Here is a 26,879-nt window from a genome sequence, read left to right on the forward strand (position 1 = left end):
TAGCTCAGCCACAAACATGGATGATGAAAGAGAAATTGGCATTGGCCTTGCATGGAGCAGATGGGACATGAAGTCTGGTTAGCAAAGAAAAATGAACTGAGCCTCGTAGGTAGTTTTTGAACTGGACCTAACTGAATCCTTCAGGCTCTTTCTCATGTCTGTTTGCATGTGTGTACACACACACACACACACACACACACACACCCGCTTTGTCTAAAATGAAGGGAGAGAAGAAAACCCCTGTCCATGCTGGTGCTCCTTGTTGCAAGTTTGACATTTGGTTGACATGTAGAACTCCCACAGACACCAGTAGAACAGTAGCCAGAATGAATGAGAAATCTTAGCTGTTAATGACAAGTCAACCATGGGAGGGAGGACATTACTAATATGACATTCCGGTCCCTCCAGGAGCTCTCCTCCAAAGGAAAGACGTTTGGTTAAGAGAAGAACACAAGAGATAAAGAATGATGATGAAATAGCTGAGTGTTGGGAAGGCACAGACGCCCCAATTCATCTCAGTGTGTCCTTGCCCTTGTTTTGTTCACGTTGGGTTCTCCTGCCAAGAATGTTCTTGCCCCCTAACCTCTCTTACCAGCTGGCGAAGCATTCTTTTTCCACTCGAAGGCCCAAATGGGTTTTCACTTCCCTTGGAAAGTCTTTTCAGCTTGTTCTGTGCTTGACATAATTCATTCTGTCCATTTCCCTATAAGGTTCGTACCATGGATAATTTTGGTTGTCAAGTCGGCACACACCTAGGAAAAGAAAACTTCAACTGAGGAACTTCCTTCATCAGATTGGCCCATGAGCATGTCTGCAGGCATTTTCATCTTTATTAATTGATGTAGAAGGGCTCGATCAGCAGTGAATGATACCATTTATAGGCAGATGGGCCTGGGGTGTATAAGAAAGCTAATTCCATAGTGTAAATGTACCACAGTTTCTTTATCCATTCTTCTACTGAGTTACACTTAGGCTGTTTCCAGGTTCTGGCTATTATGAATAAGGCCACTATGAACACGGTTGAGTAAATGTCCCTGTTGTGTGCTGGAGCATCTTCTGGGTATATTCCAAGGAGTGGAATAGCTAGGTCATGAGGAAGCCCTATTCCCAGTTTTCTGAGATAGTGCAGGGGGAGGAGGTCCCCCTCAGTCACAGTCATAGGGGAAGGGAGTAGGGGGAAAGTGGGAGGGAGGGAGGAATGGGAGGATACAAGGGATGGAATTACTATTGAGATATAATATGAATGAATTAATAAAAGAAAAGAAAAAAAGAAAGAAAGTTAATTAAGAGTGAGCCTGGGAGCAAGCCAGTTAGCAGTGTTCCTCGGAGATTCCTGCTTCAAGATCCTGCCTTGAGTTCCTGGTTTCTGCTTTAAGTTCCAGTCTTGTGTTCCTGCCTTGACTCCCCTTGGTGATAAACTATAACCTGCAAGATGAAATAAAACATTTCTTCCCCCAAATGCTGATTATCACAGCACCAGAAAGCTAGCAAACTAGAACAGTTTGTAGAAGGGACAAGATCACATCTGACACAATCAACTAGGTCTTCACAGATGACACAATGGTCAGAGAACAAACCTGGAAACAGTAATACCTGAGTACAAATTCAGATTGTCACACACTGACAACAAAAGACTGTGTAGATAACCACTCTAGACCTCAGTTTCTTTACCTCTAAATTTTGGTGATGATCCTTTCATGGGTCGAGTGGAAGTCCTATATGGGACAACATATATAAAGAGCTTAACATATAGCAGGTGTTTTGGCACGCATGGTTTGCTTTACAGAGAGGTAGTGGGTATGACTCACTTATGTATTATCTTTTACAAGTTTTGTCACATTTTAGGTGAAATATGTATTTGTTAATCAAAGTAACTAGCATATATTTGGTACCTAAGCATTCTAAGATGGTGAAATCAAATAGAAATAAAATAGTGACACTAATATAAACAGTGACATTGTGGCACACAAGCTTACTCTTAGTGTAAATCATCTCATATAACCTTCATGAAGACTGTAGAGGGGTGTATAATGATTCCTAACATTGCAGGTGGAAAATTGAGATCCACAGAGCTGAGAGTGATGAAACAAGGTCAAAAAGAACGTTAGTGCTTAACCGTCATTTAGAAGGCGCCTCTCATCCTTGTTGTCTAGGAGTCTCACCTGGACAACTTTAAAAAATACCTGTGCTTAAACCTCAGCTTCAGTTTTAGATTCAATTAGTTTGAAGTGAGCTCCAAGGATCATATTTGGAAGTCTCAGGTTATTAGAGGTGCAGCCAGAGAACTCCTGACTTCAAGTGATGCTGCAATCCAACGAGAGTTCTGTATTTTCCTGTGGTCCACATTGCCCAAAACAAGTAGACATCTGATATTTAGTCTGGGGAGGGACCATCTCTGATTCATGAAACTGTCCAAAGGAAAGAACTCTGTCAGCTCTTGTTGAGCTGGCTTCCCACAGAAGATAAATATCAGGATGTACTTTTACTTCCCAATTGTGTCCCTTGAATGACTCGGTAGCTTAGACATTCAGCGGCCGGTCTAAGTTCCTGTCAGAAGCAGGATCCCAGTCTTAGTGCTGGGAAATGAGACACAAGTAAGAAAGAGGAGCAGGACTGGCCTGTGAGGGGCTGGAAGCCTGAATAAAGGAGAAGTGACGGACTGGCCTCAGATAGACGGTGATTGTGAAACCCTGAAGGGCACTACAGAAGGCGTCCTCTTCTCTCCTCTCCTCACTTCATGAAGCTGATCTCTGGTCCTCAAGGTTGTCCTTGAGGAGGAAAAGGAGTTGCTATTCATTAATGATTCACATACCCCACAGAATAGCACAAAAGAGTGTGGGGACATGTGAGTCACTTTCCAAAGCCTCACCATGAAGAAGTGGAGAAGGCCTATAGGATTCAGAGCTGTGCCTTGCCCAAGTGACCCATAGAGGGTTGTTAAAAGCCCCCCCCCCCATTGTGATTCACTTACTGCCTTACTGTATGTCCATTCTATCTAACTTTTAAGGAACTGGATAATACGTTCCAGTCCTATGTTGAAGAACTCCCCCCTAACCTCTTCAGTTATTAGAGGCACAGCCAAGGACAGGAAGTTCGGTAAGCAGATGTGGAGCCTAATGCTGAGAACACAGGGAGAGAGAAGATGTTTGGCTAAAATTTGAGTGGTGATGGCCAAAACTTGCTTTTAATGCCCTTCATCTCTGTCATGTCTGAGGGAAGCAAGCCAAGCCAAGGAGACAGTGGAAGCATTGTAGGACTTCCTGTCAGGATGGGTGGGAGAGGACCATGCTATTTTTGCCATCAGTGATCTGAATGTCCACAGGGTCATAGGTACCTCATCATGGGACATCACCCAAACAGGAGGGTACTTGCTTCTGTACACAAGGCCCAGGGTTCAAGTCTCAGCCACTTTGTGTGTCTTTTTTGCTATTTAACTCTATGGAGTTGACTTCTTTCAACCAGGTTGCCTTAGCAGAACAAAAGCAGAATCTAACTTCAGAAACAGAAACTAAACTAAATGGTAAAGTGTGAGCATGTCTCCGCAACTATGAATGGGCTCTTTTGGTATGTATGATATTGCTGAGTTGAAGACACGCAGGAACTGTTGAGTTCTAGTCCATTGGGATGGAAATGGCTTAGTGGAAAACATTCAGTTGCAAGATGGAAAGGAAAAAAAACAATAGAAAGGATTATCTTTCTCTCACTCTGCATATGGGGCAGGAGACCAGTGATAGCAATCCAGGCAAGCTGAGCACAGAGGCAACAGAGCATTTCTTTTTCTACAGTGCCGCTTAGCACCTGAACAATCGTCTGTCAGTTGCACCATTTTGCTATATTTACAAGATTGAGCTATCCTAAAATGAGATAAGTCCCAAGCCCCATGCGATTTCACATCAAATGTCTTGATAATAATACTGTGTCTCTGGGCTTCAATGTATGAAACTTCTGAGCACATGGAATATTTGTGTGACATTGGTGGAACATGTGAGTGTCTCCAGGCAGTTCAGAGCCACACTTAGTCTAAGCCTAAAGAGCCAGAGTTAAGGCCTCTGGTCATTGCTGTCATGTTTCAGTGCCCCTTTCACTCTTACCACTATTTTATTCCAACAAGAGGGTTTGGTAGCTGCAAAAATCTTGTCTTAATCTCTCTGTGCCTGATATAAGAAATGTTGATTGAGCCCTATGCCTTGGCTGGGAAATTGTAGTGTGTTGTTCAGTTTAGGATCGCCAAGATTTTGTACTCTGAGTTAACCTAGTTTGGGGTCTCTGAAGAATTGGAAGGAGGGGCTGGAGAGATGGCTCAGTGGATAAGAGTACTGCCTGCTCTTTTAAAGGTCCTGAGTTCAATTCCCAGCAACCACATGGTGGTTCACAACCATCTGTAATGTGATCTGATGCCCTCTTCTGGCCTACAGCTGTACATGCAGGCAGAACACTGTATACATAATAAATAAATAAATAAATCTTTAAAGAAATAATTGGAAGGAAGTAGAATCATTTTTGTGTGACTAGCTTGAGAAGCCATGCTGGCATACATGGAAAAGTAACTCTTTGCTAGCATACAAACTGTGAATTAGCCAGGTAACCTCAGGTCAGCCAAGAGGACACTGGGTAAAAATAGGATTAGAATCATCAGCAGACTTTCACCTGCATTGTAATTCTGTAGTGTTTGAGGGTGGGACCTGGGCCAAGTCAAAGGATTCTGCAAATCTCATTTGTCTTCACTGTAAAATCTATGCAGACCTTTCAAAGAGAGTACGCTGGAAAAGGCTATACACATGTTTTTGGATGAGACTTGAATGAGAGCCTGTCAAGCCAGGTACTTACCTTTAATTCAATTTCAGCCTCAGGGGGCAGAGGCAGGGAGATCTCTATGAGTTTGAAGCCAGCCAGCTCTATATAGCAAGCTCCAGGCCAGCCTGGCTACAAAGTAAGACCATATCTCGGAGAATAAAATTATAAAGAGGGTGGGGAAATGTCTCAGCAGTTAAGAGAACTAGGCGCTCTTCTGGACAACCGAGATTTGATTCCCAGAACATGCATGGCAGCACACAATTATCTGTAACTCCAATCTCGGGGCATCTGAAGTACTCCTCTGGACTCCAAGGCCACCAGGCACATATAGTATACAAATATACATGCAGGCAATGCATCCATACACATAAAAATAAAAAATTAATGGTAATTTAAAAATAATAATATAAAGATGGACTGTAAAGTCAGTCACCATTCTGAATTAGAATCCTGGTCCTGCTTGGGTAAGCTCTTTTGTGGCTCTAGGAACTGGTTTTTCCATTTAGAAGTAATAGCAAATGCACAAAAATTACAGACCTAAAACCTTTGGATTGGAATGTAAATTGGGGTGCAAAATTTCTTTGTTGGGGGCAGGGATCACTTTGTAGCCCTGGCTGGCTTAGAATTTAATATGATACTCCAGCTGGCCTTGAAATCATAGAGATCTAGCTGATGCAAAATTCCTTAAATTGTATGTAAGGCAGGTGTGTGTACATAAGACCTTAGAGGACTCTGGGATAGCATCCCAGAATCAAGCATAGTAATTGGGAGGGGAGCAATGAAAGTTGGCCATCCGCAAGAGGACAAATAAAGATCACACATAGCTTCATTTCACATTGGATTGTTTTACCTTAAGAGCAAGACTGCACTGAACTTGCCAAAAAGGTCTCATTTTCAGAACTGTTTAGACTGTAGAATTGTAGATACACAGTTGCTATCAGCTAGCCATGCAGAAATCAAGATACCAGTAGCATCTGCCAATCATGGGGCCACAAGGACAAAATAGGCTAATATGTATAAGAGGCTGGGACTAATGTCTGGCATATAAAAATGACTGAATAAATATTATCTCACTTTTATTAACTTAAAGATAAAACCAAAAGAAAAGGAGGCTTCATAGGCCTTCTATGGCATTTCTAAAATTTCTGTAAATTAATAAATACATTTGACAGAGAGTTAATGGTCTCTCCCTTTGCCTATGGAGAAAAAAAGGTACTCAGATCTGAGCTATAGTCAGCACTTAAAGAATTGGTGTAAATCTTTGACAAATCAGGACTGTGTGTGTCAGTCAAAGAGAGAGGGGGGGAAGGGAATGAGAAAGATGGAATTCAAGTCAAGTGCTCAATTTAACACAACCATGTGCTAACAGGTTGTTAATATGCCATATTATTTAAATTTTCTTCATATGCATTTTCTAAATTTTTATCATTTGAGCTCAAATTACCCTCCTAGTGAGAAAAAAAAAACATGCATGCTCTTTCAAGTCCTTTCCTGTTTCCTTGGAGAATTGGTTCCCAGATCCAGGTTCTCATTTACGAGACAACCATCAGCAACCAAGCCTTATTGATTGTCTACTGTGTGCCAGACAGCAGCACGAGTGCTGAGAAAGGCAGGGAAAATGCAGACATATTACTTGAAGAAGCTTCAACAAAATCACTTTGCAGTCATATAACAATTCAGAGTTCACACCATGCTTCAACACGAATTCTCTACATTTTTCTTTCTGCCCAGGTTCAGGAGACAAATGTTTTGGCTAGCATTTTATGAATGAAGAATCTTGCCCAAGGTTATTCACTATAAAGATGAAGTTAAGCTGGGGTATACAGTGCTTCCCGAAAATGCACAACAGCATGGATTTGGAGAGAAGAGAGAGAGAGAGAGAGAGAGAGACTGAAATGGTGGACTCAAACTTCTGAATCAGGTGGTATAACAACCTGAAATTTACATTCAGAAGAACTTGAAAAACAGTGATACTCTGAAAAGATAATTCACTCTACCTTCCATGTTTATGGGTCTGAAGCATGAATTCAGCTGTGAATCAAAAAAAAAAATGTTTTTGAAATGTGTCCATGAGCAATATATGCAACACTTTTCTTGCCGTTATTCCCTTAACAGTGGGCACAACAGCTGTCGGTACAGCATTTCTATTGTGTTGGCTATTATTAATGACCTAGAGATGGCTTAGAGTACCTGAGAGGATGTGAGTGGGTTACAGACAAAAACCACTCAGTTTCCTATAAGGGACCTGATCATCATCAGGTTTTCATACTCCGAGTACCCTGGAACCATATCTCATGTGTGCCAAGGGACAACTATTAATAAGAAATCAAGTCAATAATGTCTGTGACCAAACATAACTGAAACCTTTAACTTGGCAACAAATGGTTATGGAGATTAAAACTTCGGGGGCAGGTATGAAATGAGACCTTTAAAAGGGTTCTCAAAAGAGTTCAGGCTTCTAAATCTGGGCACTGGCAAAGCTAAGGAAGAAAGTGTCAACTGAAGGAAGATGTTTGGGAGCACGTACTAGAAACAAGGAAGAGTCTTCAGCAATTGAACACAATCTGAGGGACAAAGCTGCAGAATAGGTACCCATTCAGGTTGGAGACTTCAATACAAACAAAGTGTCTGCTCAAATTCTATACTTACAGATAACCTTCAGGTTACTTTTCACTTCCCCCAAAGAGTCACTCTAAACCAGGCGTTCCAAGAACAGGCTGAAAGGCTTCAATTATTGTTGTTGTTGTTGTCTGAGTATTATTTCCTGTGAGTTTTGTTAGACATGGGTCCCTGCATGACCAATCAACACACAGCACTGCCTAAGATAAATCCTGGCACCCCCAAAGCATCAGCTTTTGATTCAACAAGGCCCATTGTCTTAGACCCTGTCTACGTATGGAACTTAGCTTCTTCGAGCATCTCCACTTCTCCATGCTCTGACTTAGTGGCTCCATGAACCTCTTCACATTAGGTCTTCAGATCTCACAAGGCTTTTTCTGGGTAAAAGAAGCTGGCCTTGCCTGCCCTCCTAAAAGGGAAGGGGGATGGCTCAGCATTTTGTTCTGCATTTTTCTACCCCAGATAACCCTCTCTAATTTGAGGTTGGCTGGAAATCCTTATTCTTATCAGGAGACTTTCCATGGCCAAAGGGAGTGGGGGTGCACTAGGCCACATCCTGTGTTGGGGAGAGACTCAAAAAAGTCAATTGCAGTGCTTTGAACTTGAACAAAGTACGGGACTTTCTTAAGTGGATTCAAAATACAGGCTGAGAGAACAGACACACTGTAATTTTGCTTCTTCCTTCCTCCTTTGCCTGCAGAAGTCCTGTTGCCCCGGGGCTCCACGTTGGACCCTTTTTCCATTTGCAAAGTTCCTCCCGTGGACTAGCAAAACTCATCCCCTGGCTTCTGACTTGAAAGTCTCTGGCGCCTCAGGTGTTCAAACTGTTATATATATATTTTCAGACCTGGAGCCCTCCAAGTCTGTGGAGCACAGCCGCAGGGGTCTGGGAGATGCTTGCTGGTGTTTCCGAATGTGAAGACGTAGACAGCACTCAGGGGATCTGTTCATTTTAGCAAACTTGGCAGAACTTCCCTGCGTGACCTAAATAGAATATCTTCCTCTACATAAAGCATGCATCAGGGTATTTCCTGATTTATTCATGAAAGGTTTGCTTTACAAGGGCCTCAGGAACTGTGCAATCTCAAAATACATGATACAGAGGCCTGGATGCTGGAGTGGCATTTGGACAAATTGCTGTGATAGATGGGCTGGGCAGTATGGCAGCAGAATTGGATCAGTTGAAAAACTCACGGCTGGGGGTTGCTTTTTCAGGAGAGGAAATGAGACCCAACCTGCAGATTGCTGGCAGGAACATGGAGAAGTGTTCTTACTCAGTAATGAAATTGTCACGGAGTGGAGCAAGAAGTGAATAAGAGTCCTGTTTACTAAGTGACGTCATAGAGCCTTTTACCTGCTAATCACTGCCCGTGCATTCTTTCGTTCTCAACTAGAGAATGAATCTTCCCTGAGCTTGTAGGATAAGACCCATTGAAAGTACATAGTGATAGCCATATGTGGGCCTCTAAAGGACATGAGGGGCAATATTTGAAATCTGATCCATCTAGGGAATTTTGAATTCTGACCTTTCCACCTGGTATCAATCTACCCCCTGGAGAAGAAAGGCCCCTGCCTCCTAATGACAGGCATCTTCAGGTGAGCCCACTCTGACAACCCTTACTGTGGGTTTAGCTAATGCTTTGGGATTTTTCACGCAGGGGTATTTTTAACAGCACAGCAGATGGACCTTGCTTGTTTGCAAAGTTTTATTTTAGAGCTTGTGAAGAGATTGGGGTTAATGTACAATAAAATGAAAGTGACGTTTGCAAAGACAGCGAGAGCCGAGTGCCAGGATCTATTACCCTGATGACCCCACAAACAGACCTGGAGCCTCCACTGGTGAGAGGCCACTCACATCCCATCAGCATTACTCGGAGGCTGCATCCTCACTTTGTGGCCAGGTTCCAGGGGCTTTCACTTGTCAGGTGACTTTGTCCTAACTGGGACAAGGAGACACTGTTTTCTCTAAACTTTGCTTTGAGGCCTAGAACTCTGAAGAGATAAGGGTTTGGGTTCCGCTTCCCTTTTCTGTCATTATGGACCTAGGTTGGAAATGACGAGAAGGAAAACCTGGGTGCAGACTCTTGAATCATAGGGCAGGCCTAGAAGCAGAAGGAGGTGGCCAGATAGTGCAGGGAATGGGGGCCAAGCCATATGGGGCTGATATTTCTGTTTGGAAAGAGACAAGCAACACCGAGATAGTATCCCCAGTGGAGGATTTTTTTAAAAAAGGCTTTATGGGGAGGTTCTTCCAAGGGGGGAACCAACTGGAGAACAGTATCTGAGTGAATTAACCTCTAAAGCTTTCCCATGACCCTGAGGATCACATCCAAATCCTTGAAGCAGCTTCTAGTTCCTTCACCATCTGTCCCCTGGCTAACCTTGGGTCTTTCCATTGTCTCTGAACAACATGTGTCCTGATCATTCCAGGGTGTCCTTTGTTCCCTGGTAGCACAGGCAGAGCAACATTCATCCAGGCCTTTAAAGTGCTAAGAACCGGACGGGCAGCTTTACATGTTTCATTATTTAATCTTCAGCATGCGCTCTGAAGCAGACGCTATTAAGGTCTCTGGCTTACAGATGAGGAAACAAAAGCATCAGGTTCTGAAACTGGGTCACAATGCCATTAGGCAGGCTGGGATCTGCAGGCAGGGTGACCCCATCATCAGACCCCAACCACTTCACCACCTCCTACCTCCTCTTCTGTATAAGAACACACTGAAGACCCTGCGCACACATTGCTCTGGCTGCACGGGCCTCTTCACGTCTTCTTTGGGTTCACCTGATTTAAAGCTCATTTCTTTGTTTGTCAAAACTGTCAAGATCAGGCATCTTCTCCTCTAGTGGCTTTTCCTGGCCATCATAGACACCGACAGTGATTTTTCTCTTTGGAGCCACCACAGTCCATGAACAAATCAACGACACGCACTCTGTCTCAAGGCAATGCCCTTCTGCTCTGCGTTCATGCTGTGCCTGCCTCCTTAGACCTTGCCCCCCCCCCCCACCGCCCCTGAATAAATCAAAGCTCTAAGAGAATGAGCAAGAAATGAGGAGGAGCAGCCAGCTCCATGGATCCAGGGTAGCTCCTACTCTGGGCCAGGGAATGCACACCAATGCCATGGTTTACTTCCGGAGGAGCTCTCCATGGCTGTCTAAACCAGTGGCAATCTGTCACATTCCTACCTTTAAGCTAACCCCACTCCGCGCTATGACTTCCTTCAACACGGGAGGCAGCGCCTTCCTGTCTAACAAAACAGCTTCCTTTTCGGGAAGGATTTCCTTTGGCCTGACTGCATACCTGGCCCTGCAAGAGTTAACCGTGAAGAAGCCCAGATCACTAGAACATGAGGTTTCCATTACCCATGGTATGCGGACAAGTGGCACGAGCACGGATTATGCGGTAATAAAAACACACAGTGCAGAATTTATGTCAAAGGCCCCACTCAGTTCTCTTTCTCAGCGCAAGGAAACCGGGTGCTTGCTGCTCTGGAGTCAGACTGCTGCAAAAAGTGGATATTAGACTTGTCTCCCAACTTGCTTTAATCTGGTTAGGTATGCCTGTCTTGTCCCTAGTTGCCACAGATTGGGGTGCGAGGGGAACGCACTAAAGGAATCTTCTCCTTCTCCTGGGATACAGTCTAAGAAAAAACTAGTAGATATGGAGAGCTGAAAAGTGTGAAGGAGACAGAGATGAGACTGGGAGGGGGAGGCAGGAAAGTAGGGAGGAGAGAGGCTGAGAGTGAGCATGCTTAGGAAAGCTCAGCCAGGGAGCATTGTGAGACTCTGAAACTGTTTCTCCTTGAAGGAAGGAGAGTGGCAACTTGCTCTGTGGCAGACGACGTGCTAATGTCGGTGTCCTTTGTTGCAGAGATGCTCAGACACTTTTCAGATCATCGCATACTTCATCCAGGTAGTGAGGGCTTCCAAGCAATGTCTGTCTTGGTCAGAATGTCTTATTTGTTACATTTCATTTATTTTTCTTTTATGTAGCTGTCTGTGTGATGCAGTATGCCTCTGTGAGAGTGTCAGATCCCACGGAACTGGAGGAGCTACAATTGTAAGCTACCACGTGGGTGGTAGGAATTGAACCCGGATCCTGTTGAAGAACGGCCAGTGTTCTAAACTGCTGAGCCATCTCTCCAGCTCCAGTCAAAATACTTTGCTTCCCTTCTTCAGTTATACAGTAGACCAACTCCATAGCAGAGACATGGTGTTCTCGTATGCGGGTACTCATGAGTATTTCATGGAAATAGGAGATGTGAAGGACCAATCATGGAGACATAGCATCCCGGGGATCTCTTAGCTTTACCTGAGAAATGCGGTCAGAACAGCGGTCCCCTGTTCAGGATCAGAATTTATGCAGACAGCAGATGTTCCCAATGTACATCATATATTAGGCTGTGTAATACCAACAACAAAGAAAGGATACGCAGGACAGTGTCTTTCTCTCTGAGTGTGCAGTCTCTAGGGTTCCAGAAAGGCACATGAGCAAAGATGTACAAATGGTATTGTGATGGACTGTACAAAGACCCAAAGAAAAAAGGAGGATACCTGTTACAAGAAGTTTATCTGGAGAAATGGGGGTGAAATAGAGCAAGAGAGTAATACCCCCAGCCTCAGAGAAGGCAGGGAAGGACAGACTCGGACAACAGAAAAGAATTAACTATGGTCAAAGAGTGACACCTCCAATCCAGATAGTCATTGGAGCCATGGCAACTTTATGCCAGGGCCCTCTTCTCTAAGTACACGCTGTGTGGCACCAGACTTGTTTAAAAGCTTTGCAGATAGAGCTGAGAACCAGAGAAGAGATGAGCTATGTGAGATATAAGTATGGAGTCTAAGGCAAGACATGAAGAAGAAAAGGTTTGGATGCCAGGCAATGCAGTTTGAATGTCCTCATGGGCACACAACATTCAAGATAGGGAATGGCCTTGCTTATAGGAAATGAGTCAGCATAATAGTGAAGTCTTGGTCCACTGAACCTCAGAGAAGGTCTGGCTTCCTCTTCTCAGAGAGCAAGACCACCTGCTCCGACTCAACTAAATCAATTTCACTACCCCTTCAATGACATGGGCAGAGGCCATGGGTCACTCCAGGGAAATGGGTGGCCTGACAGGAGACTCTGCATCCCATCTATGCACTAGCATTAACTCACCAAGGGATTTTGGCCAGAGCTTTTCCCGTCTACTTGTCTGCTCTCATCCCCACATAACCAAGAGAGTAAACAGAAATGTGCTTCCCTATGAGATTTGTTCGTTTTGATCCACAGTTTTGCTTTATTTCACTTGAATATAGCAATAAAGAATATGCTTCTTAGTGTAATCTCCTGGCTTAGGTGATAGCAAAGTAGGGTGAACACAGAATTTCACCCAGATGCTTTTTTTCTGGTATATTTTGATATTGACTGGATACCAATTGTTTCCTTGATGTATTCAATCTGTTGCTTCTTCTTGGGCAATGTGTTGCTCAAATAGACTTCTCCTGCACCCGGAATCATTGACCCTAACACACTCTGCTGAGGTAGAGAGGAATCCATATTTGGAAGGTCCTACTCATTCCAGTCAGCCTTCAGCCAAGAGATGCACAGTCTTCGAGAAAGATCCTCACAGGCCTCTCAGCCTAGGGCATCTTCTGCCCCAACTCACTCACATCAGGACCAAGGGACTCTTTCAACAATTGTTGCTATGTACCTTCAGTGGGTTTGTTGCTGTTGTTGTTATGTTATATCCCAAGTTCTATGACATGGCACAATTCTCCTACCATCTGGTTCTCCCTATTTTTCTCCTAGTGGAACTTTATCATGTTCTGAGTCCAATGGAAGCCTCAGAGAGACTCCTTATGCTTCCCAAGAATGAGCATACTCTGTTATACTTACAGTATTGACCCTTAAACTTCCTCTCTTCATAATGGCTTCTCTCCTTCTTCCTTACCAGAGAAATTCAACTCATAGAGCTGGCTAGAAGAAGACCTTATACATTTATGGAAGACCTAACTTTTACTCCAGGGAATATGTCAGATATAAGATGAATAAAGCTGTATATTTCAACAGTAACTCTAAACTATTGGATTTGCTGCATTCTTCGAAAACTTTGGCACATGTTAGTTATTTAGTCCCAATTCTGTATCATTCTCCATATGATAAACTTTTAAGATCCAGAAAGTCTTTTGCTTAGGTGCATGTTCTTAAAACTGAGCACTGGATCTAGAAGAGACTATAGACCAAGTAGATATTGTCTGAATGTATGAATAAGTAAGTGGATTGCCAGTGTATCTTGATAAATTAACGAGTACAGGAAGGAATCACAGAGTGGGTCTTCAACTGTTGGGACCACAGGTTTACACAAAAAACAACATCTGTGTGTCACTCAGTGTAGATAATGAGAGCTCAGAAGAGACTCCAAGGGATCCCTGATGGTGTAGTGATGAGAAACTGAGACTACACAAGGGAAAGGATGGATCTAGAAGGCCAAATGGCCAGCAGCTGGTCTTCAGCTTTCCCATGCTCCTGAACAGACAGCTGCAAATGGCTGTCATCCTAGCTCCATGGGAGTCTGCAGTTCCATCTATCTCCACTGTCTCAAATGGTGTGGGGTCCTGGCAGCATCACCTTGGAATCTGATCACCAGTTTGGTTGCTTTTTCTCTCTGTCTATTTGATATGGCTAGTCTGAACACAGTGCTGATCAGGCGGTCTGAAGCCTTCCACTGACAGAAATCAGGTGTCCTTGCTTCATAAAAGAAACATGAACTGATGTGACTGGAGCTGGAAGCAGAAATGCTGACAAAGATGTAACCCCCAAGGAGTCTATGGGGCATGGAAAAAGCATCACTCTCTCCTGATTTAGAGGCAGTGTGAAGCTTGTAGCTAAGACAGAGAAGAATGAGGAGAAGTCAGAGCAGAAGTCCACCAAGAAGAAAGATGGCTGCAGTTATTCACTGGGGGGGGAGAGAGAGAGAGAGAGAGAGAGAGAGAGAGAGAGAGAGAGAGAGAGAGAGAGAGAGAGAGAGAGAGAGAGAGAGAGAATAAGGGAGTTATATTAGTGATTGTTCTATAGCAACAAAATACCTAGCAAATGCAGCTTAAAGAAGGGAGAGTTTATTCTGCCTTACAGTTTGAATTCCAGTCTGTCATGGCAGGGAGGCCATGGCAGCAGGCTCTTGTGGCAGCAGGTCATGTCTTATACACAGTTAGGAAGCAGCATGCAATCAACTCGAGTGATGAGTTCACTTTCTTCTTTTTACTCAGTCCAAGACCACAGTAGATAACATGATGTGACCCAAGTTTTGGGTGAGTTCTCCCACTTCAGTTAATCCAACCTGAAAACTGTCTCCCAGATGATGTGTCTGGGGTTTATTTTCATGCTGATTGTTAATTCTAAGCAGTTGGCAATCAAGACTAACCATGACATGAGGCCACTCACTATGCTAAGCTCTCCATCTTCCCTCCAACCATGTCCCTCTCTGACTTTATGACCTTTTCTCTGGCTCAAATACCCACTTTAAGTCTCACTGATATTTTTTTCTGTCAACTTCATCTGTCTCCATCTCAGTCTCCCTTAATACTGTACTCTAATAATTTTTATAAATGTCCTTGATTAAAATTCATCCATGACTTTCTTTTACTCCACCTGTTCTCAACCTGTGGGTCATGACCCCTTTGGAGGTTGCATTTCAGATATTCACATTATAATTCATAACAGTAACAAAATTAAATTCATGAAGTTGCATCAAAATAATTTTATGGTTTGGGAGTCACCACAACATGCAGAACAGTATTGAAGGGTCACAGCATTAGGAAGGTTAAGAACAACTATTCTAATCTGTATAAAGCCCAGGTGTCTCAGATGACATAAAAATAAATCTGGTCCTAGAAATCATAGCTCATTAAATCCTACTATCAGAGTGAGCTCCTTCCAAATGAATTGTTGTCCAGGGAAGCTCCTGAAGCACACAAAAACAGTTTAGGCAACAGACACTTCTGTTGGTTGCTCCCTAGAAATCATTTGTAAGACATTGTTGCTCAATATGCCACACACCTTGGTGGTGGCGCATCAAGAAGCCAAATATTAAGACTGAACCAGAAGATTCCTCCATGTCACCTAGCCCCTATAGTGCTGTCAGGCACTAGACAGTCTGCTGTGGAAGAATTGTCACCAACAATCATATTCAAATGTGGACCCTACAGGAATAGTAGACATTCAATCAAGAGTCCATTGGTACAATAATAACAAGTCTATTATAGGAATAACCACATGCTTTCTGATTAGATTTTGTACCTGCTCCATAGGAAGGATTTCACATCTGGTACGATAAACTCCATCTTAGTTAGGGAGGTCATAGGCTTTAGCATTGGTCCTACTGATGTTATTTTGATAAATGGACATGATATGCCTGTCAAATTCCCTTCTAAATAACTATTTATACCCAGAGAATAGTGCCACTGTAAGCTTCGGTCTGAGAAGCTTCTGTCTGCAGTGGTCAACAGTACCTAGAGTCTCATAGCTGGTCAAAATACAGAGAATAAAAGACTAATTGAATAAACAGCCATAATGGAACATCTGTAACACCTCCTCCAAGGCTCAGAGGGCTCAAGAAGTTGAAGAAGTTTGCAGACAGGGAGGAGCGATCGGGGATCAGTGGGAAACACTGGGCATGCCAGGGTTATTGCATCCTTGAACTCACAGTAACTGTAGTTACCTGCATAAGATTATCACAAGATTAATTCTATCTATACTTGGAAGTAAAATACGGAGGAGCTCATAGGGATCTACCACTCCATGTTCATGACTGTCCTCCAAGCCAAGTCACCACACTCCTGGGGAGTTAGCTGTGTCCTCTTGTAAAAGGATTGTTCCTGCTAGCTTGGTTCACTATTCATATCCCAGCATGGAGGCACCAGAGGATGGCAAGACCCCCACCTGAGTCTCCAACTGCTCCCTACCACCAGTTGTATGCAACTCTGTCTTATTACACATGGCTCCTGTAAGAGGCTAATGTATACAGGCATGGAAAGACTAGGTCAAGAGAGCTCCAGCTATGCAGCCATGGGAAAGGTACCACCCATGATGGAGAGGGACTTTGCTTTCCAGTGATGCCTTTAGGTACGAGCACCCTGTGTGCTTTGTCCTCACTTGTGACCAGTGAGTAAGCCCGATAACTCTTTGGTCCCTCAGAGTAAATTGTGGTGAAATTGTGCCTTGGTTTGCTGTTGGGAACTTGGGAAGAGAGGCTGATATTTTTTAATGTCTCCTTCTGGTAAGGAATTTTAACAACACCCTTTTTGAGGATGTATAAGCAGATAAGGGTTGAACAGGGGAAAAGACAGTGGTGCCAATCGGTAAGGGATACTTGATCCTGTGAACAAGTGCCTGCCTATGTTCCTCTAAATAACCCTACCTCACCAGGTCACATACACCAAAAAGTGACCTGAAAGTAGAAGGGAGTCTAGTTGGCAAGAGGAAGGACTCTAGAGAAAGTGATGGGAAGAGAATGAATAGGATTGCAATATATTTTGTATATGTATAAAAAATCATAATGAATCCATTCTTGTATGTAATTAATATATTCTAGAAAACATTGAGATTATGAAAAAGAAAACCCTAGATCTCTTTCTGCTACTGAAAGGCACTCAGAGAACTTCGAACTTCTGTCAGAGAACAGTCTTAGGAGAGAGGGGTACATGGTGTGACAGCAGAAGCGAGCTCTCTTAATAGAAAAATTACCTTCTGTTCCGCCCATACTTGTACGAGGGTCCTCGTATGGTAGCTGAGATATTATATCCAATATGCAGCCCTACTTAAAGGTGAGTCAGACATACATTCTTGCCTTTAAAGAACTCAGCATCTGATGGAGGAGGAAGAGGAAGGAGAAGGAGGAGGAGGAGGAGGAGGAGGAGGAGGAGGAGGAGGAGGAGGAGAAGAAGAAGAAGAAGAAGAAGAAGAAGAAGAAGAAGAAGAAGAAGAAGAAGAAGAAGAAGAAGAAGTAGGAGAAGAAGAAGTCAATACAACTAACCTTGAAGCCATTGTCTGGAAGTCTCTTAAAGCGCTCTAGGTAGTAGCAGGGACTAGAACCCTCATAGTGTGTGGACGAATTCAGGACACAGGGCTACTTCCTGGTGAAAAACTAAATGTTTCCTAAGAACAAAGCAGTTAAAGAAGTTTGTTTGTTTTAGTTATAAATCATGTGAAAGCATATAAAGACAACATAGAATATAGAATGTTTCAAAATTCAGTGCAGTAAAAGAATAATGTAAGAAATGCCTGTGGGTTCAAGTCTTAGGCTAACAGTCTGAGATCAAGGTGCTAGTTTTGTTGGTTCTGGGGAAGCCCTCATTCCTGACAGTGGCTGCTACTTTCTTCTTGTGTCCTGGTAAAAAGGAGAAGCTGGACCACTGGCTTTCTCTTGCCATAAAGTGGTTTAGACCCATCTCCCAAACATGAACATATTGATGATATGAATGAGAAGGGTGACATCATTCAGTCCATAGTGTTGCTTCATTGTCATCAATCCTAAGGAAGGACTCACATCATAGGCCCATGCCAGGACCATCATTTAGTTGCCCCTGTGACGGAGGAGGTTGAACTATCCTGGCTATCATGACAAGCATGGGACTCTTCGGTCACTGGTCAGGTCAGTCTCTCCAAAGTAAGAGGTAAGTAGTACTTCCTCAAAGGAATATGGATTGCTGTTAGCAGGATATAGGAAAGGAAGGTAGCTGTCCACTCCACTTGGGAGCTTTCTCTTCTGCAGGGATACCTTTGAGAATATGACCTTCTCCAACCATGCCCAAAGGGACTTGCTCACAGCAGCATCAATGGATGTTTATGGCTGAATGGTGAAGTACCTCTAAATAAAAACTGAAACGTCAATCTAGACATAAAAGAATACTAAAGTGGCCAATCAGATATCCAGACACTGGGCCTGCTTTGGAGCAGTGTGCTCTTGGAAGAAATGTCTTGCTGCCCTTGGTGAGTCTGAGGAGAGAAGAAGAGACTCAAAGACCATGTGGAGTGTGCGCAGCTGCGTTTGCACCAGGAAGCAGAGCTCAGCTGAAGAGCTGCTGTCAGCATTGGAGAGAGGAGGAGCCTGTCCTGGCTTTGAAGCTGCAGGGGAGAATGGAGCCACAGTGCAAGCACAGGGCCTTTTATTGACAGGGTGAAAAGAAGCCAGCTGGGGTTTGTCTATAGCTGAGCTTCTCGTTCTGTCCCATACTTCTGAAAAAGACCCCCTTTGTTCCTTGGCTGCAGGTGGCACCTGTCATTACAGCACATGTAAATAGGATAAACAGCCCTGAGCTACTGAAGAGGTGCCCCTTCCTGAAATGCGTCCCTCCAAGTTCATCCCTCTCACTGTGTCTTTCTCTCAATTGGAGGATTGAACAGAACAGGAGGATGGTGATGGCCAGAGGACTCTGCCTTCCAATAAAGCACTACTGACACTTGTCACACGACGGGACTTCACCGCAGCTTCTTTTCCCACACCAAATCTGAAAAGACCACGGAAAATGATTTCTAAAAACTAAATTTAACACGAGTTTCCAAATTTAAAAAACAAAAAACCAAACCCTTGGTCTGTCCAGAAGTGGTAATGAGCTCTTTAATCAGAAGGCAGAAAGGGTTGGTATGAAAGTGGGAAGTATAGCCATGAAGGAAGTGTCTAGAAAATATTCACTTGCCAATCAAGGATGAGAACAAAGAAGAGGAAACAGGGAGTGACAGACCTGGAGTCATGGGGAAGAGTCAGTCTGACTCCTGCCCCTTCCGCTGAAAAGCAGCTGCCCAGTGCAGAAGTGTTTGCCTCCAGGGAAGAGCAACGCTGTAAGATTAGGATCAGAAAGATGAGGAAGGAAGACACCCAGGTGGCTGCCTGGTAACATCTGGCAAGGGGCACCCATACTAGAGCACAGGTCACCCCTTAAAGCTGTCCAGACATTGGTCTCATTCCTTCTCTTGCCTCCCGGGAAAAGGTGAACACATCCATGACAAAGCTCCTTGCCTCCTAACAGGTGGAGTGACCAATAGGGTAGAGACAAACAGAGCAAAAAACGGTTCCTCATCTACCCCCTCCTGAAGATTTGAGGAAAGGCAATGCTGGGACTGCAAAACTGCAAATGCAGAACATATGGCTAGTGAATAATTGGGTGACTGACAGTGTAACATGTTTTTTTAAAAAAGAAGAAAATAAAAGGGTTTTTAAGTGCTAAAACATAAACTAAAGGTCAACTAGATGTTTTAAAAGGTAGTCGATAATTAAAAGACAAAAGTGAATAATCAATTGAATTATAAAATGGGCACGACTGGGCTCCCATAGAAGCATAGTGGTCTGAAGATTTGGGCCCAAGGATTTTCACAGAAAACAGCAAAGGGGATAAAATGAAATTCAAGATTTTGAGGATTAAGAATCACAGAGAACAGACCTCAACAGCTCTAACAGTGAGCTCTTTGTTTTAGAGGAAACAATATTTTTAAAGTAATAGATTTTGGAATTAAAGAAAGGCAACCCTCCAAGAGTTATAAATGATATTCAACCAAACAATCCTACACAGAGGAATCTCAGCCCCTCAACTGGTGGAAAACAAAAAGGAAATCATCCAGGAAACAAAAAGAAAATTCACCTATCTACAAAAGAAGAAGTCAGTTTGACATGAACTATCGCAGTAGCTACATGAAAAGATAAAATTTAACTGATTGAAATTGCTTCAAGTCTAGAACTCCATAACCAAAGTTTCGTTAGACAGTGAAGATGCAACATGATCTTTACAGAGATGCATTAACAGAGGAAAGGTACAGCCTATACCCCCAGAAAAAATCATCACTAGAAACTATTCAGTGAGAAGGCCAAAGTTAAGCTGGGAAGTTGAAGTCAGGTGCATAGGGAAGTAATGAAGAAGAAATTAGTCAAACTTACTGTTGAAATTCACTCACTGCTTGCATTAACTGCAGAACTGGTATATGGACTGAGAGGGAGACCAGACACCATTAAAATAATGCTTAAGATATGTCATTTGTAAATAAAAACATGAAAAGATAGTCCATGCTCTCTGTCATTAGGAAAACTCAAACCAAAACCACCTTACATGCCTCATAATAGTTATGATTTTAAAAAGACATAATCGATACAGTTGGTGACATGTGGAGGTACTGGAACCCTTATATAACGTTATAGATATAAATGGGCTCCCTCTCAAGAAAGGTTGATACTTCTTCAAAAGATTAAATGCATATTTACACATAATCCAGTAACTCTACTCCCAGGTAGGTACTCCAAATGGATATAACCATGTGTTCATACATAGTTTTTAGTGTTCATAATAGCTAAAAAACGAAGCAACAAAAGTGCCCATCAGTTGACAGATAGAGTATATTCCTGCACTAGGGTGTGATTCACTGGTGGAAAGAAATGAAGATCTGATTCAGGCTAAAAGAAGGATGACTTCCCCAAACTGTATGGTAAACGAAAGAAGGCAGTGATAAATGACCTTTGGTGGACATTCCCATAATGTGATGGGTACATATATACATACATATACACACATATCAGGCAAATTCATTATGGGAGAAAATATCTGTAGTCGAACAGGCCTATGGAGAAGGAAAGATGGTTAGTGAGAGGTGATAGAGAGTGCCTGGGAGCACCATGTTTATTTTTGTAGTGACAGAAATGTTAAACTATGATGACCATTGTATAACTGGGTAAGTCTACTAAAAAAAAAACAAAACAACCACCAATCTGTATATTTTAAATGGGTAAAAAAATAATGTGTAAATTATTTATCAATGAAGTTGTTAAGCTGCAATGATAATCACTAGACAATATAAGTGAAATAATTTCAGACTAATAAAATGTGTTAAAAAATTAATGAAAGCCTTAAAAGGATAAGTCTGCACAAGAAGGAGGGAGAAGCAGTTGGAATGGTCAGTGGATTGAGTGCAGAAACCAGGATGTGAGGACATGCACAGGGTTAGCACGCAGCACCAAGGCGAGTGGGTTACGTTCCCCTGCCAGACACATCTGCACATTGTATTTTTAAATTCTATCCATTTGATTTTATTTGAGTTTTTTTTTTTCCAGTGACAAGTAAATCAACATTTCTACTAAAATAGGATGAAAATACTTGGTTAGAAACAGTTAGCCAGTTCACAGAGAAAATACTTGTATCATTATTGTATTAGATTAAAAGTGAACCAGGCATGGTAGCTCAGACAAGAGGCAAGATGAGGCTAAGGAGCACCATGTGTTCCAGGCTAGCCTTGGCTAGCGCTTGACGTCTAGGCCAAGTTGGACTATAGAGTGAGACCCTGCCTCAAACATAACACACATGCGCGCACTCACACACACACACACACACACACACACACACACACACACACATACTTAAAAAGAAATTATTCAAAAAGAAAAAACACACAAAACCAGAAATCTAAATATAAATATAGCTCACAAATATAAAATCTAAAGACATGAAATCTAGTTTTAAAATATGTAAAGAAACAGTAGAAAAGAATGAAATAGAAATAAAAAATTAGTCTAGTGCCTACAGCTGTTGCTTTCACTCCCTTTTTTAGGTGGAGCCTGGACTCTCTAATGGAACTTGGTAGCTGCTTTGTGATTTGATGTTGAAAAAAGTAAGTCCTTTGTTGACTGAGCACCACTCATGATTACTGAGCCACAGGCCTCATCCTTCTGAGGGCATCTCAGGAAGGCAAGACTTTTTCCATCATCCCTAAGTCCAGGAGCTGTAGTCTCCCACCTTTTAGCAATTTCTTACATTGTCTTTGACCTTGAGTTGACCTTCTCCTCAAAGCAGATGTCAGAATATCCCTCATTCTGAATGTGCTGTCTGGTTCCCTTTCTTTTAAATTGCCTCTGTGGAATGAGAAATTTCATGACTTTCTCCTCTTCTAGCAGTAGATTAAAACAGCTTGAAAGTGTCATGAATGGATATGTGCACAGGGGTGCCTTTTTTTTTTTCTTATAGGGCATTTAAGTAGGGTTTTTTCAGCATAAAGAAAATATGCAGTGCATTAAGCTGTGTGCCTGTCTAGTTCTTTTTGGTGTATTATTTATGAAAGGAAGACAAGCTGTTCTTCCCAGAAGGTCTTGTTAAGATTCTTGAGAGAGTAAAATTTTTGAATGGAGTGTATTAATTGATACCTGACACTTCTGCTAAATAGCAACAGACACCAATCACTGGCCTCCTGCAGCCTCCAGCGCTGGGTCATGCCTGCTACAGAACCTATCATGTCACTGTAGATGGGCCAACATAACAGTTTCAGTGGGACTAAAATGTCACCAAGCACAATGGAGAGACATACCACACACAACAGTGGTCCCAAGGCAAGGCTAGTATTGAATCCAAAGGGAGCATCATTATGGCACATTCATGATGTTCGAGAGATCTGGGATCCTGGAATCCACACTGCAGCCTATAAGTGCTGTGGGTATAAGAGACGCTTCATGGCATGGTGGTGCTGTCTTCACATGCAGGTGACTTGGGATGCCAGTTTACCACTTGAGACATCCTATTCTCTCTCTTCTGCATATTTCCCAATAGTCCTCAGAAAATTATTTTCAGAGCACGAAAAAATTGGAAGGAAAACCAGTGTTTCAGAAGTTTTTTCACTTAGGAGATATTGCCATGCAGTGGTGGCTTTCTCTATTCAGGTTGTTTAGATTGTATGAAATGTGAACCATTGCATTTTTATGTTTTACTGTTAATGGGTAGATGTACCACTATAAATCTTCTAGTACTATGTGACCAAGGACAGAAGCAGCAGATGAAAGTCACTGAGTACTTCACTTGTCACTGAGTCACAAGCATTAGCACCGATGACTTTCCAGATCCTAACACACTCAGTCTTCAGCAATCCTTCTAAGATTTCATTAAGACCCTCAGTTTACGGATAAAGAAAATGAGGATGTAGGGCTGGTAAAGTTCTTTTCCCAGTCTGTAGGCTGTCGCTTGGTTCTACTGACAGTGTCTCCTGCCTTACAGAAGCTTCTCAGCCTCATGAGGTCCCATTTATTAATTGTTGACCTTAAGCCCTGGGCTGTTGGTGTTCTGTTCAGGAAGTTGTCTCCTGTGCCAATGTGTTCCAGGCTCTTCCCCACTTTTTCTTCTAACTGATTTAGTGTCTCTGATTTTATGTTGAGGTCTTTGATCCACTTGGACTTGAGTTTCATGCAAGGTGACAAATATGGGTCTAATTGCATTTTTTTACACGTAGATATCCAGTTAGACCAGCACCATTTGTTGAATATGCTATCCTTTTTCCATTGAATATATTTGGCTTCTTTGTCAAAATTCAAGTGACCATATGTGTGTGGATGTATTTCTGGGTCTTCAATTCAATTCCACTCATCAACCAGCCTATTGATGTGTCAGTAGCATGCTGTTTTAATTACTGTTGCTTTATAGTATAGCTTGAGATAAGGTATGGCGATTCCTCCGGAGGATCTTTTATTGTATAGGATTGTTTTAGCTATTATGGGTTCTTTGTTTTTCCATATGAAGTTGAGAATGAACTTTCAATGTCTTTAAAAAATTGTGTAGGTATTTTGATAGGGATTGCACTGAATCTGTATCCTATGAGCATATACAGGGGGAGGAGGTCCCCCTCAGTCACAGTCATAGGGGAGGGGAGTAAGGGGAAAATGGGAGGAAGGGGGGAAAGGGAGGATACAAGGGATGGGATAACAATTTAGATGTAATATGAATAAATTAATAAAACATATTTTAAAAAAAAGAAAACGAGTATGAAAAGTTTGATCAATCTGTTCAAAGTCACCCAGTCCTTTAGTGGCAGAACCTGAATCCAGGTTGCCTGGGTCTTCATTTTGTAGCTCTGCCTGAACATAGTTGCTCTTGCAGCCACCTTTCAGGATGAGGTATGGTTCATATGAGTGTCTGAACATCAGAAGACAGATAAGGACGTACAATACAAAAACAAAAACAAAACAAAACAAAAAACTCCACTTTTTAAAAGCAGCAACCGCTCCTCTGTTGAGAATTCTCTGTTTAGTTCCAAGCCCCATTTCTCAATTGGGTTATTCGGTTTGGTGGTGTTTAATTTCTTGAGTTCTTTATATATTTTGGATATTAGACCTTTGTCAGATGTAGGGTTGGTGAAGATTTTTTCCCAGTCTGTAGGCTGTCGCTTTGTTCTCTTGACAGTGTCTCCTGCCTTACAGAAGCTTCTCAGCCTCATGAGGTCCCATTTATTAATGGTTGACATTAAGGCCTGGGCCGTTGAGAATTCTCAACAGAGGAGTATCAAATGGCTGAGAAACACTTAAAGAAATGCTCAACCTCCTTAGTCATCAGGGAAATGCAAATCAAAACAACTCTGAGATTCCATCTTACACCCATCAGAATGGCTAAGATCAAAAATTCAAGCGACACCACATGCTGGCGAGGATGTGGGGAGAGAGGAACACTCCTTCATTGCTGGTGGGAATGCAAACTAGTACAGCCACTTTGGAAATCTATCTGGTGCTATCTCAGAAAAATGGGAATAGGGCTTCCTCAAGACCCAGCTATTCCACTCCTTGGAATATACCCAGAAGATGCTCCAGCACACAACAAGAAAATTTGCTCAACCATGTTCATAGCAGCCTTATTCATAATAGCCAGAACATGGAAACAGCCTAAGTGTCCCTCAGTAGAAGAGTGGATAAAGAAACTGTGGTACATATACACTATGGAATACTACTCAGCTATTAAAAACAAGGAATTCCCGAAATTTGTGGATAAATGGATTGAGCTAGAAATGATCATAATGAGTGAGTTAACCCAGAAGCAGAAAGAATCAAATGGTATATACTCACTTATATCTGCATACTAGCCCAAGGGGCATGTCCCACGAAAGCCTTCACTTACCAGGAAACTGGGACAGAGGGGAAGGCATCCTATTGGGACTCTAAATGAGAGACGCATGGGAGAACAGCAAAATAAAAGGATCCAGAGGGTCCTAGAAATCTACAAGTAGAACAATATGATAGGCAGATTTGGGCCCAGGGGTCCCGCTCAAACTAAGGCACCAGCCAAGGACAATACAGGAGGTAAACTTTAAACCCCTTCCCAGATCTAGCCAATGGTCAGAATATTCTCCACAGTTGAGTGGAGAGTGTGATACGACTTTCTCACATACTCTGGTGCCTCACATTTGACCATGTCCCCTGGAGGGGGAGACCTGGTGGCACTCAGAGGAAGGACAGCAAGTAGCCAAGAAGAGACTTGATACCCTATGAGAATATATAGGGGGACGTAATCCCCCTCAGGAACAGTCATAGGGGAGGGGAATAATGGGAAAATGGGGGGGGGGAGGAATGGGAGGATACAAGGGATGGGATAAACATTGAGATGTAACAAGAATAAATTAATTAAAAAAAAAAAAAAGCAGCAACCGCTTCTTTCTTATTCCTACAACCTTAACCGGGGGAGTGGGGGTGGGTAAAATATCTTGACCTAAACACAAGAGAATTGCTGAAATATGCTGAGCATCATCATTTAATACAAAAGGTAATGCAGAATAGGAACAAGTCTTTTTCAAAATAAGTAAGTGAGGTTCCTTCCAGAAGCATGGCCTCCTGTAGGGCCTAACTTCTCACTTGTGTCATGAGGACACAGTTACAGAATCCTTGGAGGATTCACTCCAGAAAGTAAATACCTGGGCGATAGAGGAGATAACAAAGAAGCCAACAAGTGCAACCAAGTATTACAGAGCAGGAAACAGTGCAGAGAATACAGAGCTGAGGCTCACATGTGTTCGCCGACAAAGAAACTGACACTAAGGCATTGTGTCTTATTCGCTTGATTGAATCTGGCATTAACTAAGAGGCATGCCTCTAAACCGATCTTGAATGGTATTTCCTGGAAGGATTAACTGAGTGGGAAAGACTCTCTTGCACAGTGGGCAGCCCATATATAAGGAGTTCTGAGAGGAAAGCTGTTGCTTTCGGCCTGTCTACATTTCATCCATGATGGTGAGTGCATCTGCTGTGCTGCTGCTGCTGCTGGTTTTCTTTGCTGATAATAGAAACTAGTTTCATCGGCTTTCCAATGTGGACTAAAGCCTGTGACTCTCCAGGGATGCTGTAGGCCTTCACTCCTAGATGGGGGCTGCTGAGGCATCTAGCCTTGTGGACGGAGCAGTTACTGTCTCTTCCAGCTCTTACACATGAAGACAATCATTGTTGGATTAGCAGCCCACATCATGTAGGGCAATGGAATAAATCCTCTTTACAGGTGTGGCCATTTTATTGACTGTGTTCCTCTAGAGAGTTGAGTCTAACCTGGTAACCAAGTCTCTTAGTTACACGCATGTAGAGTGAACTGTTTGTTCAAATATTCAGAGGGTGTGAACTTCAGACATGTTTTCTCTGTTTGGTGATTCCAGATTCAGGGAAGAGTGTTGAAACAAGAAGACAAAGGGAGGTTAAGTGAGAGCTCAACTCTGGCACAAATCA

At 42.7% G+C, this 26,879-nt stretch overlaps 1 pseudogene; it reads left to right on the plus strand.

The window, feature by feature from the left end:
* The first annotated feature begins 10,621 nt into the window (after positions 1 to 10,621).
* LOC127198403 (60S ribosomal protein L7a-like) overlaps positions 10,622 to 26,879 on the plus strand; it is a 35,048-nt pseudogene continuing 18,790 nt past the window's right edge.

The sequence above is a fragment of the Acomys russatus genome, chromosome 2, assembly GCF_903995435.1.
Source record: "Acomys russatus chromosome 2, mAcoRus1.1, whole genome shotgun sequence".
In the NCBI taxonomy this organism is placed as follows: Eukaryota; Metazoa; Chordata; class Mammalia; order Rodentia; family Muridae; genus Acomys; species Acomys russatus.